This window comes from Chrysemys picta, chromosome 21 (genome assembly GCF_011386835.1).
Source record: "Chrysemys picta bellii isolate R12L10 chromosome 21, ASM1138683v2, whole genome shotgun sequence".
Lineage (NCBI taxonomy): Eukaryota > Metazoa > Chordata > Testudines > Emydidae > Chrysemys > Chrysemys picta.
In genome coordinates this window covers 18,927,517-18,943,434 of record NC_088811.1, presented here as the reverse complement: position 1 = coordinate 18,943,434, position 15,918 = coordinate 18,927,517, and positions in this window count along the sequence as shown.

Sequence of the window (15,918 nt, the reverse complement as noted above, 5' to 3'; positions counted from 1 at the left end):
CACACACCCCGCCCCTGCACAGCAGTTCACCACACCGGGATACGCTGGTATTGCTGAAATTCAGTCCAGGCCTCCTGAGACCCAGCTCCGGGCGCAGGCTGGTTTTGCGCAGGACTGGTGGTAATGTTGAAAGTAACCGGATAGCGGGGCCCTGTTTGTGGTTGGGGTCCTTACCGGGGTGAAGCCTGCACACCCTCTGCAGCGTTATAGAGAAATCGGGAGGAGGCGTAATGGTCTTGCCGTTCTCTGCACCGTGGAATTTTTTATTTGCCGCAGCTAAAGCAGCTTGTGTCTCATTCTAGCGGTGGCACCAGCCTGATATAGGGCGTGGTCTTTCCTGGCCGGTGGGCTGTGGGGGCCACAGCACCAGCTGCCCTTGGAGTTTGGAGCTTGTTCTGTGTGGTTGGAATCTGGGTTGCACCAATGGCTGCTCTGGGAGGAGCGGTGGAGCATCAGGTAAGGGAAAGAAGTTGCTGGTGGAGCAGAGGGCATCCGGAGAGAATACAGAAAGCAGCGGTGAGAGTGTCAGGCCCCTCAAGATGCTGTCAGGGAGACAGACATGAGTGTGAATGGTGTCAGCAGGCACTGGGGATAGCAGCAGGAACTAAGGTGTCCTCCCTTGCAGAGAGCTGGCCCCCAAGCCAGCAGCGTTGGGGGAAGTCAGGGCTGTGCTGTCCTGTGCAGGCCTGGCTGGCAGCTTCCTGTCAGATTCTGCTCTAGATTTCAGAGCGCGCTGCTGAGGGAGGGGTCAGTGGTGCATGGGCATGAAGGGGCTGCAGCCAGGGAGCGCTCCTGCTCACCTGAGGGACAGATGCAGCCACGGCTGGCACCTCCAGAGCCCTGCGCTCATGGGTGGATCGTGACAGAGTGGGGCTGTTTGGTGCATTCATTATTCGGGGGATAGGGCTGGTTTTTTTGAGTACAGAAGTGGCTCATGGGCTGATCCAGTAACTCCTTGTGTCACCTGGGGGATGAACGGGCAGCACGTCTCCCGTGGAGATCTCCGGGGCATGATTCTGCAAGGCAGGCACAGGACGGGGCGGATTCCGGAGGGGGACAGGGCTCCTAGGCAGGGGTCAGCTGAGAGGGACTGGGCAAACTGCCAGCCGAGAGATGCCATTAGCTCTTACCGTGCATGAGCTGTGGCCCAGAGGTGAGTGCTGCATTTTCACCTGCACATGGTAAGATCTGTGCACATACCAGTCTCCTCTGGGAGGCTGCTCTAAACCAGGGCTGCCCACCCAGACAGCTCCGGACCCTGGTTGCCCAAGTCTCACCATTGCAGTAGCCAATGCCCCGGTTCCCACAGAGCGAGTTGTTTTGTACAAACACTGCTGGGTTCACATGGAGGGAGAGGTGGCCTCAGAGGTGAACTCAGACCAGTCATCGAGGTTTTGAAAGATGAGGACCAGAACTTTGGATTGGACCCAGTATTCAGGGCATTGCAGTATCTGGATCATTAGGGTGACAGTTTGAACCTGCTGGAGTTACTCTTTATGGCCTTCACCACTATTCCCAGGTAGAATGAGTTGCATTGGTTAAGCCTGGATGCCCTGACTGCACAGATCCCTGTGGCCAAGTCAGATGGAGCCAGTCCTGGATGGAAGAACAACTTCTGTCAGCTAGTTCTATCTGGGAACCTAGTCATAGTGAAGAGCCTCCCAGAAGGGCCCCAAGGCTACAGATGGAGAACAGACCCCTCAACTGGGGATGAGGAAGTGGATCGGGCTAGTTCTTTCCACTAACACCTCTTCCTCCTTGGACAGGTTTAGCTTCATCCAGTTGCTTTCACTCACCCACTCTCCTCCCTGCTAGGGCTGCCCGGGGACATCTGGGAGGTGGTCTGGTTAGCATGACCCCTGCGGTGCCGCCTCTCAGCGTCCACTTGGATCAGTTCGGGGACAGGTCTGAGCCTTGAGAAACTCCACAAGTCAAGCCTCAGAGTCATTCCTCTGGTGTTATTGTGAGAGGAAGGATCTACTCCAGCTCAGTGCACTTCCTCCTGCCTCTGCCAAGCCTCCCAGGCAGCTCATGGTTGACTACCAATCCACAAGAGATCCGGGGGTATATGTACTGCATCCACCTGGACAGCATGTACACCAATCAGGCACTGTACTGTTTGCATCCACAGCTACCAGCGGAGAGCAAGGTGCTGCGCAAACATACAGGGCCTGGAATTTTTGCAGTCCCCAAAAATCTAGGCACACCTGAAATGAGGATCTAATCATGGGCCTAGCGTTCCTTACACTGTCTCCAGGATCTTCATCGCCTGTCTTGGAGGTGAAATTCTTTGATTCAGCACAGCTGGCCAAAACAGCTTGTCTGTAATTTGCAAAACGAATAAGCCATTAAAGCCTGCACATCCCATACCCTGCCACAGAACCCTCTCTACTCTCAGCAGGCAGCTCCTGGGGAAGTCTGGGAGCTGAGAAATGTACGCACCTTCCTGCCAAAGTTCAATTTAGCTTGATTTTGGCCCATGTTTCTTTCTGCACCGATTCCCTTTCAACCTCCTTGACTTATCTTCTGACTCTGAGAGGGGTCTTCAAAAATTCAAACCTTGAAAACCATCTTTCCAGGAGACTGGCTTGGCTAGCTTCAGTCCCCTGATGCTGCACACGCTCAGTTCTGCTCTGTTCCATCGAGGGATGCAGATGGGGATGTGCATTCACCAATGCACTCAGACATGACAAGGTCACTAGAGTTTTAAGACTGCAAAGGGAACTCTTCCCGCCTCCCACACTCACAGTGGAGATGGGAGAGGCCTATCTGGATACCCATCAATCCGGCATGTAGCTTTGCAGCACCCTCAGGCGAGGAGCAAGGATGGAGACACTCCATTGTCTCCAGCGTCCACAAACACTGCTCACATGCCCAGGCTATTCTGAGGATTGGCTCCTCAGCCAACATAAAGTGTTGTGGCTCCAATGACTTCGGTGGAGCTAAGCTGATCGATGCCAGCTCAGGATCTAAGCATCCATTATGCAGAGGGTAGAAGGAGGTGCTGGGTCTTTATGAGCATTGCGAGACTATTGCCTGTAATCCCGACAAGTGGCCCTCCAGGCTTCTGGGTTTAGCTGGTGCCCAAAGATACTGCAAACGCTGTGCCCAATACACTGTATTAAGCTCGCCCTGAGGTTTGAAATTAAGCTTTTCCCATCACACCGTCCTCTGGCCTTATCTCTCCAAGCAGCAACCCCCTGGCCTCAGTCCTTTGCTCCCTGCTCCTCCAACTGCACTACTGTGGCTTGCTGGCCAGATGGAAGGAGGAGGAAAGTCGGCATTGCTGGCATCAGAGGGCTCTTGCAAAGCTGTCCGCACTGCTCTCCAAATGACATCCTCGCTGACCAACTCCCTGAGACTCCTGGCTTGAGCTGCTGGGCTGGTGAACTCCCACTTGGCAGCGTTACTCACAGCGCTGGGCTTGATCACTGCGCGGTTTGCTTCTCTAACACTGGGATTTAACACGGACTCAGGGCCGCGCACACTGTCCCAGACTCGCCTGCAAATTACTTTATTGCTTCCTGTGAACCAGTTCAGAGTCTCCTGTTCACACACAGCTGCCAGCTCGGGGTTTCCACAGTACAATCCTCTTTGTCAGATAACAAAATGCCCTTATTACCAGGACAGCCACAAAACCCACAGGCCCTGGGTTGCCAGTAAAGCTGGTTGGGAATTCGCCATCAGAATGGGGTTTTTGCTTTACTTTTTTATTTATTTTGGACAGAAAGTGCAGTTGCTGCACAATAGAAATTTTCCATGGGAAAATTTCAATTCTGCCCTTTTTGTTTGTTTATTTTCCATGGGGAAAATCTAGAGGAAATAGTTTGGGTTGAAACATTTCAGTTTGTCAGACTGAACTGAATTGAAATGTTTCGTGCTGGGCCACTTTGACATTAATCTATGTCCTCCCGAGCAGCTCTGGTGCCTCCTGGGAGTTGTAGTTCAGGTACCTCAAGTTCCCAGTCTCCTGTACTGGCCAAGCTCACTAGTCAGAGTACTTTCTCCCAGCCTACTGGACTACCACATTATTTGATAGTGTGACAGACCCAGACCAGTGGGATACAGGAGTCTGGTAGAGGGCAAATATACTGGTCCCTGGATGAGTAGTTTTCTGTTCCCTGAGTGACCAGAGCAGGGGCTGCACTAGAGTAATCAGGAACCTGCTAGAACCAGTTAAGGCAGGCAGGCTAATTAGGACACCTGGAGCCAATTAAGAAGAAGCTGCTAGAATCAATTAAGGCAGGCTAATCAGGGCACCTGGGTTTTAAAAGGAGCTCACTTCAGTTTGTGGTGCATGTAAGGAGCTGGGAGCAAGAGGTGCAAGGGTGTGGGTGTGCTGCTGGAGGACTGAGGAGCACAAGTGTTATCAGACACCAGGAGGAAGGTCCTGTGGTGAGAATAAGGAAGGTGTTTGGAGGAGGCCATGGGGAAGTAGCCCAGGGAGTTGTAGCTGTCATGCAGCTGTTACAGGAGGCACTATAGACAGCTGCAGTCCACAGGGCCCTGGGCTGGAACCCGGAGTAGAGGGCAGGCCTGGGTTCCCCCCAAACCTCCCAATTGACCTGGACTCTGGGTTCTCCCAGAAGGGAAGGTCTCTGGGCTGTTCTCCAACCCGCATGGTGAATCTCTGAGGCAAGAAAATCCGCCAATAAGCGCAGGACCCACCAAGATAGAGGAGGAACTTTGTCACAATAGGAACTTGTAATACACGTCTCCTGCATTTGTAGCTCCTGACTTGCACGTATAGTCCAAATCCTAGTGTCACAGCCGCAGTATCAAGCTTTCCCTGCTTGGGTGAATGTTATCATTTCTTATTTCAGTTGTGGCCGTGCCCAGAGGCCCCATCAGGATTGGGGCCCTGGGATGCCCGCTGCAGTACAAGCGCACAGAGGATCTCACTGCCTTTTGTGTCTGTGAGTAACACTGGTCACCCCCAGAGAGGCCTTGGCTTGCAAATCGTACTGGTTGTTCCTGACTTAATACAGCAATGACTCATGGTCTAGCCGTTAGGATTATCACATGCTAAGTCTCGTCTTCAGTGCTTCACATTCTCCCTGTCCCGCTGTCAATCTGTGGTGTTCTGTGCAAGTCTCCGCAGCGCTGTGGCTACAGTTACCACCTCAGGAATGAAGCTGGCACAAAGAGAACTAATTCCCAGGAGCTGCAGCCTTTGTGTGATTGTCCAGACTCTGAGCAGTTGTCACCACCTCGTACTTCGCTGTACTTGTACTGACGGTACCGAATAATAGGATCAGTACTAAGAAACGGTCGGGGCCTTCTCTAGAGCCGGAGTACTCACGCCCAGGCCCCTGTTCTAACCACTAAATACACGTCTTCACCTATCTAGTTCAGTCACACCCAACCAAAGCTTTTGCCTTTGCCGTCTTAGGGGAATGTTTTCAGCCATCTAAAATGGACTGCTGGGTTCCCATGCGCGGCGATGCTACCCAAGAGTAGCAGCTCTCTCCCCTCCCTCTTGTTCCGGTGGAATAAGAGTCTGCCCTGATCCTGGAGTGGATGGAATCCAGCCAGCAGTTCGAGATCCCTTGGAGGATTACAAAAGTCACGCCAGCTGTCCCTGGCATGGGGTGAGTGATCCACCCACTGAGGATGTTTCTTAGGTTTGTGGATTCCAAGGCCAGGTGGGACCACTGTGATCATCTAGTCTGATCTCCTGTAGCACACGGGCCAGAGACCTGCCCCACAATCATTCCTAGAGCGGACTGGTTAGAAAAACATCCACTCTGGAGAATCCACCACGACCCCTGGTAAAAGGCCAACTGTGGTGGGACTCAAACCCACAGTCATTGAATTCCAGCCCACCTCTAGAAGGCCCATGAAACACCCACGGTACCACTGAGCTCCTAATGTCTGTGGTCTTGCATCTGAAGAAGTGAGGTTCTTACCCACGAAAGCTTATGCTCCCAGTACTTCTGTTAGTCTCAAAGGTGCCACAGGACCCTCTGTTGCTAATGTCTGTGGGTATGTGTCACTCCCTGGGACTGGGAGTCTCTCTCCTTTATGGCCTCTTCACTAGCTTTCCTCAAATGGACACACTTGATGGTCCATTCCCAGACTCTTGAGGGGTTCCCTCTAAGGAAGCTGGGCTTTTGAGGCAGCTCTAAGCTGTCCAGTCTCCTCTCTGCCTCAGACTGGGCTTTGTTGCTTTCCTTGCCCGTGCTATCAACTCCCTCTAACTCAGGTTCTCCCAGGGCCTGCAGTGTCTGAGCGCCTCGCTGTCTGTAACGGATTCACCCTCCCACACCCTGCGAGGCCAGGCAATGCCCAGGTACTCCCAGGGCCTGCAGTGTCTGAGCGCCTCGCTGTCTGTAACGGATTCACCCTCCCACACCCTGCGAGGCCAGGCAATGCCCAGGTACTCCCAGGGCCTGCAGTGTCTGAGCGCCTCGCCGTCTGTAACGGATTCACCCTCCCACACCCTGCGAGGCCAGGCAATGCCCAGGTACTCCCAGGGCCTGCAGTGTCTGAGCGCCTCGCCGTCTGTAACGGATTCACCCTCCCACGCCCTGCGAGGCCAGGCAATGCTCAGGCTCAGAGAGCCAGACCCGCAAAGTGACTTAGGAGGCTAATTGCCTCTTTAGGCGCCTAAATTCAACGTGTAAGTGCCACTGACATTCTCAAAACCCCACGTAGCTGCCACCTAGCCCCATACGTGCCTAAGTCTCCACCCACTGGCGCTGGCAGTTACCTAAATCCTCATGCCCCCTAGCTAAGGAGGTGCTCGGAGCCCTAGTGGCCCTCACCATCGGGGCCTCATTCTGCAAGGGTGCTCAGAGCATGGCTAAGACCTGATCCCTCTCAGTCCCAAAGCGGGAGGTGCAGGATCCTGAGAGGTGGGTGTGGGCTGGGAGGCGAGGGGGGTTGGAAAAACCAGAACAAAAGAGAGTGTGTGTCAGAATAGCCAATAGCCCAGCAGTTGGGCTACTCACCGCCAAGTCCCTGCACCAAACCAAGCAATGAGAAGCCAAACCTGGGTCTCGCCCATGAGGGCCCTTCTCACAGACATTGTGGATCAAATCATGCTTTGAAGGGGATGGGGGCAGGGCAGTGGCCGCTGGCCATCTGATTCCCAGTGCCAGTGTTTTGCAGCCAGATTATGCAGGTGCTGAGCGCTCCCTGGGCAGTCGTCCCGCCGCAGCACACCTGTGCCAGGCCAGCAGCAACGTCGCCCTCTGCATTCCGCAGGCTGAGAGGTTGTGGGACTTACAGACACTGTACGGATTTTAGCAGAGCCATGCACGAGTGCATCCAATTAGCACCCAAGGCAGGAACTGGGCAGGGAAGGTAACTCCCATCTGAGCACATCGTGTGATCCCCAGGGCTCCAGCTGCAAGACGTTGCGTGCTGCATGTACATGGTGCAGCAAGCGTCACTCCTCCGACTGCCTGGCTCCGAACGAGATGCTCCTCGTGCCCTTACACCCGCTCAGAGATGCATGTGGTCAGGGAATGTAGAGAATGCAACCTGCTGGGGGGGAATTAACGATCAGAGCATTGTGCAGAGCCCTCAGCTAACATGCCTCTGGGAGCAGGCTCAGAGGCGGCCCCTGACAAGGCACTGGAGCTGCAGTCCCATTAGGCACTGACACATGATTATAGCGGCCAGTCCTTTAGGGGCCCCAGAGAAGATGACTTTGTGCATGAATCAAGCACCTGGAAGGTTTGTTAAATCAAACAAAAACAGTCAGGCAGACTCAGGCTCCTGTCTTGCGGCCTGATCCGCTGGGCATAATGGCCCTGTAAGAGGGTTCTGCTCACCCATGGCGTGCCGTGTGTCTGGGGATTAGCTCTGCCCGGTCTGGCGCCCCCTTCCTTGGGTTGCATGTCCCGCGGCCCCTCTTGCTCTCTAGGTGCTGCCTCTTCATGGCTCGGCCTTCCAGCCACTCGCTGCAGTTTTCCTCTTCTGGGGTAGCAACAAAGTCTCACCGGAGCAGCAGTCCAGTGCCATTCTGGGCAGTCTTCCCAATCAACTCTGTGCCACTTTCCTGGGGGCTGCGAGGGGAACCCAGCCCTGCCGGCTACGCAGCCCCAGGACCCTCGAATCAGCAGCCAAGGTCTGCACCACCTCTACCCTTCCTGCAGTTTCCCTGAGCTTCCTCCTACTCCACCCTCTGCAGGCTTCCTTCTCCACCACCCTTGGCTAAACCCTTCCCTCAGGGTGAGGATCTCAGGGCTCCTGCTCCCCTAGCAGGTTGTTTTTTCCTCCTCCCCCGGCTCAGATAGGGACTACAAACCTTCACACTGCAGTCCCGTCTGCTCTCCCTTCCTGGCTGTGTACCAGCCCTACCTACTGCTGCCCAGATGGGATCCATCTTCAATTAGTGCTTGTCCTTCAAGTCTCAATCTCCTCCAGGGGCAGGTGAATTAGTCCTTCCTGAGCCACTTTAATCCCCACAGGGGCGGTGTAGAATGAACACATCCTCTCACAGGCCCCTCTATATGGCAGACAGCAGGCCAGGGCTTCCCTGCACTCACGGGCCCTGCTTCCAGGCCAAACCCCACTGTGGAACTTAGGCATTTGTGAGCTCCTCCAGGGATGCAGACTGAACAAGTTTGCAAAACTGCAGCTAGCAGAATCAGCCCATCAGCAACACTTGCTGCTGCTCAGAGATGCCTCGCGCCCAAGGGAAAGCACTTGGCAGCTGCAAACCTCTGCACCTGACCCCCTCGGGGTGTGCGTGGGACAGGAATCCCACAAGTGCGAGGGTAACCTGTAGTGCTTGCTGTGACCCCCAGCACATCCTGCCTGACGCACGCTGCAGGGGAATGCAAGCAGCATGGACAGACAGCCGGGCTCCTCGTGGGAAATGCAGCATGGTGCATTAGAAAGCGCAGGCCGGGTGCGGACTAGAATTTAATCTTTATGGCAAGTGTTTCCAGCGTCACCGCAGCAGCGAATCCCAGAGCACAGACCGACGGGGCGTTCCACAGGAACTGCTCCTGAGAGGGCATCTCTCAATTCATCTTTTTACCTACCAGCGCTTTCCAAACCCACGGTGTGCTCTGAGATACACCCGCCCAATGGCTGCTCCGTGTCTGCACACGTACAGGGACCACTCCACTTCTGCTGCTGCTCTGCCCACCCCCCCATGCTTGGATCCCTTCACAACCTCCCTCCCTACCCCCTTCCCCCGGCCCTGCACAGCCCCAGCCCCTCAGCCGGGCACCTCCTTTCAAACCCAGCACTCTGGCCACGTCTGGCTCCAAACCACTTGCTTGGTCTCCTCCTGTCATGCTTCACTCTTGTGTCTTTTTCATGCAACTAACCTCATCTCCCCCTTCAGTCCCTCTTTAAAGCTTGTCACAAGATGGGGCCCTTTTCCCTCCCAGGCCGCCACAGCACTGAACTGCAAAGTGTTCGTATTATTGAACTAGACACACAGAAACTCTTTCAAGCATTCCTTGGGGCACACTAGGGAGGGCTGGCACTTCTGAGGCACAGAAGAACATCTGGTCTTTGGGCAGGCCAAGGACGCAGGGGACAGGGACAGTCCGTCAGCAAGGCCAGGTCCCAGGGCTGGAGGGAAACATTGGGAGGGGTTCAGATCTTGGAAATTACATGAGACTTGGAGGGAGTCAGGGCCAGGACTAGGGCACTACTTCCCCATTGGCTGCACACACATGGCTGCACACGGGCGGCCATGGCGCACGCTCTGCCGAGAGGTGTCATGGAATGCTACACTGTATTACACTGTTCAGCCACTGGGTGGCGCTGTGTGTAACATACCTTACTTAAGGTAACCTCAGCCAAACCCCACAGAACATTAAAGGATCGTATAGAGTACGTCTACACAGCAATTAAACACCAGTGGCTGACTCCGTGACGTGGGAGGGGCCCAGAGCCCAGGATGCAGCCCAAGCCCAAACATTTACAAAGCAATTCTTAGCCCTGAAGCCTGAACCCCAAAAGCCTGAGTCAGCTGCGGATCTTTTATTCCAGTGTAGACGTGCCCATAGTGAACACATCGGGTGTGTATCTTTCTGGGAAGGACGCTCTGTAGCCCGTCCATATCTGGTACAGGAGCCTGACCTGCTAGTAGCAGGCCTCAGTGGCGCCGGAACCGGGGGGAGGGGCAGGGCCCATAGCTCTCTACTTTTGGTCGGGGCGCACCCCACCCCCATCCCCTCCTCCTCACCCTGAGGACCTAACCTCTGCCAGGCCAGTGTGGAGCCCAGCCGAGGAGCCCAGGCAGTTGTGGGAGCTGCAACAGACCCTCCACTTGCCTGCGGTGCAGGGGGGCCGAGAGCACCCCCAGCCCGTGTCCCCGCCTCCCAGGCTCCCTACCTGGCCCAGGGCAAGTGGAGGGTCCGCGCCGGCTCCCCACAGCTGCCTACGTGGCTCTCCCCGACCCAGCTCCAGCCTGCCCTGGGTGGGGGACCCAAGGGGTGGGGACAAGGGCAGGGGGCTGCTTTTGCCCCGCCCCCATACCCTGGGCAGGGGCGGCACTGGCTCCCCAGACCCACTCCGGCTTGGCCAGGATCAGGGCCTCCGGGGGAAGAGGAGGTGCAGGGGTGGGGCCTTTTGGAAGGCTCCAGCGCCCTTGGCAGGCCTGCTACCTACCGCGTAGAAGAAATACATGACATGGTGTTAGTCATGGGATTAGTGCCAGAGGAGAAAGGAACAGATGGAAAACAGCAAAAATTTTTGCAAATAGGTGGAAAAAATCAACAAAGGCTGCAGACAGAAGGGGAAACAAGCAACAAAGGTTGCAGGATCTCATCCACATGCCTCTGTTCAATGCCCCAGAGATCTTCAGGTTTAACAAGAAGAGACCAGCCACATCAGATAAAAGGGCACAAAGAGATTACAAACCCTTTTACAGACGACACTCAGGCTGGGACACTGGGAACTTACAGCAGTAGAGCTCTGTCATAAAGGAGTGTGAAAATCCATACCACCCTAAACCCTGGTGTAGACAGCTCGCCACCTCTTGGACCAGGTCTACCCCGGTATAACTACATTGCTCTGGGGTGTGAAAAATCACCACCCCCAAGCAATGCAGTTGAACCAACGTAACCTCCAGTGTAGACAGCGCAGTATAGATAGTGCCTCTCGGGGAGGTGGAGTACCTCTGTCGACAGGAGAAGGCCTCCCATCGGCGTAGGGCGTGTCTACACTGGAGCTGCACTGCTGAAATGGTGTTACTGTAGGCAAGCCCTGAGCTAGAGAACTGCTGGGTCTAGAACGTGGTGAGCGTGTTTGTGTCAAACTGGACGGAGAAAAAGAACGGAGACCTCCAGCTATTGTAAAGAAAAAGAATTCAGCGCCCAGATCGTGTGTGATTGAGACCAACGGCGGAACCGTCGACAGCTACAGTTTGTTCCTCAGAAAGAAGAATCAACAGAGCAAACTCTACAGATGGCGGATGCAGAACGAGAAGAAGAAGGCTGGTCAACCCTGGGAACTTACACTGGTACAGCTACACCTCTCAGTGGTGTGAAAATCCGTGTGGACACTCACTACAGTGATCGGAGGGGCTCTCCTGTCAGTGGAGGTAACCCACCACCCCGAGAGCCGTAGCTATGCCAACCTAACCCCTGTGTAGGTCAATGGAAGAATTCTGTCGACTCAGCTACCGCCTCTCGGGGAGGTGGGTTACCTCCACTGACAGGAGAGCCCCTCCGATCACTGTAGTGAGTGTCCACACGGACGCGCGACAGCCGTGCTGCTGCTGTAACGCTGTAGCGTTTTAAGTGTAGGTGTAGCCAAAGACTCTGAATTTCAAACCAGCCGTTGCAACTAATGGACAGCCAGAGGACCAAGTTGTTACGCATTCAGGTCATGTCATTAGAAAACCAGTACGATTCAGGGACACTGAACAGACTGATCTGTCCTGAACTTTAAGTGTTGTGGGAGAGTGTGTATTGGGTAAGTCGTAGGACCCTAGAACTGAAAGGGGGAGATGGAATGTATCCCACTGTTCAGCCACCAGAAAGCTAACCTCCGCCAAACCTGGCAGGACCCTGTAGTGAACACATCTGGTGTGTACTCTGGGAAGGACGCTCGGTGGCCAGTCGATAGCTGGTGCAGAAGCCTGACCTGCTAGGAGCAGCTCTGCATGTACGAGAAATACCTGACGACATGCATGGCCCGTACTAATATCACGGCGTGCACAAGCGCACGGCAAAAAAACCAGCAAGTGATTTCTTCTGACCAGCAACCAGAAAGGCCCTAGAAAAAACCAGCTGGGCCAGTCAAAACCTAGCCAGGTGGCAGCCCTACAAGGCCTTCAGTTTAACTTTCCATCCAAAAGAGAGATCCCCTCTGGCTAGCCGGGGACAGGCTGAGTAAGGAATTAGAGGAGAGTGCACCTGTTACTGAATCACCAGCATGCAGCCCCTTCCCTGTCCCCCCCAGAGCACTGGCTGAGCCCAGCCCCGAGTGATGGATGGGCGTGAGAGCAGCTGGTGAGACAGGCTGGGCTGAGCACCATGGAGCCGCGGAGCCTGTGGGCCATGGAGGCCGTGGCTCCACTGTGCGGGACAGGGCATCTCCCCCATCCTTGCCCCTGGGGAAAGAGCAGAACCTGGCCCCAGACGGCATTTGGAGTGTGTCCGGGGCAGAGCATGATGGGGGGAATTTAAGCATATAGGGCAGTTCTCTAGGACCGATTGAAATGTCTCAGTCACTGGCAGCAGGATCCCCCTGACTTACACCCGAGCCGCCATCGAATGGCGTATATCCAGCCCCGGGTTCATTGCTCACATACACTAAGTCCTTCAAAGCCACTCACCTCCGCCTGCCCACCGGCCCTTCACTAAAGCGAGAAAGGCCAGCTGTCAAAAACAGCCCTTGCCGTTCCCGCTCTGCCTGCGGCCCACAGCGCTCCTGGGGGGCTTTACCCAGGTGAGACGAACAGGAGGATTTGCTCACGTTTTAAAATTGCTCTCCAAGCTGATTTATCATTCAGACACGGGGGGGGGGTGTAATTGCTGTCTTTGCTCCCCACTCCAGAATCACCTTAGCGGGCGGCTCAGTGGCAGTAGGGCTAGCGTGTGCCTAGATGTGCTCAGGGATCAGGAGTTAAGTGTTTACGTGATAAGTGATATGTTAAAAACGTAAGTTTAAAAATGAATGCTCGCCGACCGCACTCTACTATTAGTTAATCGGCAGAATTAACTCGCTGGCCTGGGGCCAAGCCCGTCGCAGCCAGAGCCAGAACAGCTGAAGCAGCTTTACTCTTGGGCGTTGCTTTGCCGGGATTTGCTGCTGTAGCAAGACTCCGGTTTCTGTAAAAATACGCTCGTGTTTCCCCTCCCAACCTGCCCCCGTGGCCTAGCTGCTCAGGGCTCTCTGGAGCCCGAGGGATTCTGCCAGAAGCGCAAAATCTTCCCGTTCACATGCAGAGACTTGAGCAGGAGGCAGGTTCCCCAGCTGCCTGGCTGCTCCCCACTCAACTTTATAGCCAGTTTTACTGCCCCACATTTCACCAAGAGACTAGCGGCAACTTCTTCCTATCTCACCTAAAAATGCCCTCCCAGCCATGGGATCCAGCCAGCTCCAGGCCCCCAGCAGGCAGGTAGAAAACTCACTGGAACATTGGTGGAAGATGAAGACTCAATGGGCCCTGATCCGACCCAGCCAAAGGACCCCACTCCCGGCTTCCCTCTAGTGCTGGTGACTCCTGGCTCCCTACCTTGACACCGTCAGAGAAGAGAGCCCAGATGGAAACCGGAGGAGCAGGGCCGGTGGGGATACTGGGGGGTCTGCACCGCAGCCACCAGCACAGGCAAATCCCAGCCACTTGCTGGTCTGAGGTGGGCATGGTCTTGCCAGGTCCTCGGAGAATGGAGCAGGAGGAAAGGAGCGGCTGGACCAATGAGGATCCTCCTGTTAAAGGGGCCCAGGTGAGCCATGTAGGTGCAGGCCTACAGGTGAGGGAGGGGGAGTCAGCACAACGGGGCAGTGCCAACAGCAGAGCGTGGCTTTGTGCAGCCAGAGTCTATAGGTAAAATACGGCTGGCATCAGAGAGGGGAGAAAGGGCTTATTTCACTTCCCTTTGCCCTCTGCTGCTGCCCAGCACCCCCGGGTGCCTGATGCCAGGCGATGTTCTTTGGGAGCGTGCTGACAAATCCCATGGCTGGATTATTGGCAGCAGCTCTGGGTCTTCTGGTTTCTTGGAATGGTTTTAACCCTCAGCTTGCCAGAGGGCATGTGACCCTTCCACCCACCACAAGGCTCTAACTGAAAACAAAGAAGGGTCTAACCTCGGGGTGAATGTCCTCCAGATTCTACATCTCTGTGTGTTTGCAGTCCACCATCTTGCCCCGGCAGGTGGGCTGGGAGAGGGAAGGGGGATAACCACTGTTTGGATCTGACCCGCCACCGATGTTCTGTGGGGGCTTCAGCCACTGGCTCCACGGCAGCAATACATGAGCAAATACAAATCCCCTGCCATGTTCTGCTGGGTCTGGAGTGTTGTAGCCGTGTCAGTCCCAGGGTATTAGGGAGACAAAGGTCGGGGGGGGGGGGAGGTGAGATCTTTTATTGAACCAATTTCTGTTGGCGAGAGAGACCAGCTTTCGAGCTACACTGGCTCTTCTTCAGCTCTGGGAAAGATAATCAGAGTGTCACAGCTAACTACGATGGCATAAGCAGTTAACACATATTTCAAGAGACCGTTAGAGATGAAGTGGCCCGGTAATAGTCCAGTCATAGGACAAAAAAGGCAGTTTAGTGGGTTACAGATTGGAGTTATGGCTCATTATAACAATGTTTCTTTTCAGGCCACGATTTTTTAGTGTCTATCAAAGTTATGAATTGAAGCTCCCAGGCTCATCTTTTGAAGGTGTTGTGCAGGTTTCCTTTGAGGACGAGGACTGAGAGGTCAGATATGGGGTGATCACATTGTGAAGAGTGCTCACCCACCGGTGACAGGGTGTTTTTGTCTTTTATAATTTTTCTGTGTGAGTTCATTCGAGTGCGTAGTGATTGGTTTCATCCACATAGTTGCTAGTGAGGCATTTAGTGGTACAGCACATGTTGTGACAGCCATGTGTAGGACCCACAGATCTTGAAAGGTGTGTTGTGGGGGTGTTGATCATTGTAGTAGTGGCAATATGTCTGTGGGTTTGCATCTGTTGTTCTGGCAGGGCCTGGTGCCACTTTGAGTTGGTGGGTCCTGGGCTGTGGGGAGCTTGCTTCTGAAGATGAGTTTGGAGAGGCTGGGAGTTGCTTGAAGGCCAGAAGAGGAGGATCAGGGAAGATTTCTTTCAGAATGTGGTCCCTATCAAGTATGAGCTGTAGCTGTTTTATGATACCCATTTGGGTTCCAGTGTGGGGTGATAGGTGACAATGTGTGGTCAGACTTCTCTCCCACCCATGTACTGAAGCAAGTTCTCTTGGGGTATTTGCGTAGCCGTTCCATGATGTGATTTCTTTCTCTGGTGGAGTGTCTTTGATTGGTGCAGGCGGTTTTGAGTGTGTTAAGGTGTGTATCCAGGACTTTCTCCTCTGAGCATATTCTGTGGTATCTGGCTGCCTGGCTGTATGTTTGGGGTGGTTTCTTGGTGGTTATTGGATCTGCGGGGGTAAGCATGACGATCAGGGGTTTCTTGCATATAGTCTGTAGAGTTCCATTGTTGAAGCTGATCATGGTGTCCAGGAAGTTGATGCTGGTGTGGGAGCACCTCAGCTGATGGACTAGGATTCGAGCAAAGGCAAGGCACACACCTCTGCAGGCATTATGGGAATGGCTGTACAGTGGGGTCTATTGCTCAGTTCTGCATCTGACTGGCTACGTGGCCCTAGACAAGTTCCTGGGCCCACATTTTCAGAAATACCTACTAATTTTGGGGTATTCCTCTGTTGTGAGGAACCCAACCTGAGACACTCTAGGCTTTATTTTCAAAGATCCCGTGCATCGATTGGACTGGCGGGTGCTTGGAACCAAG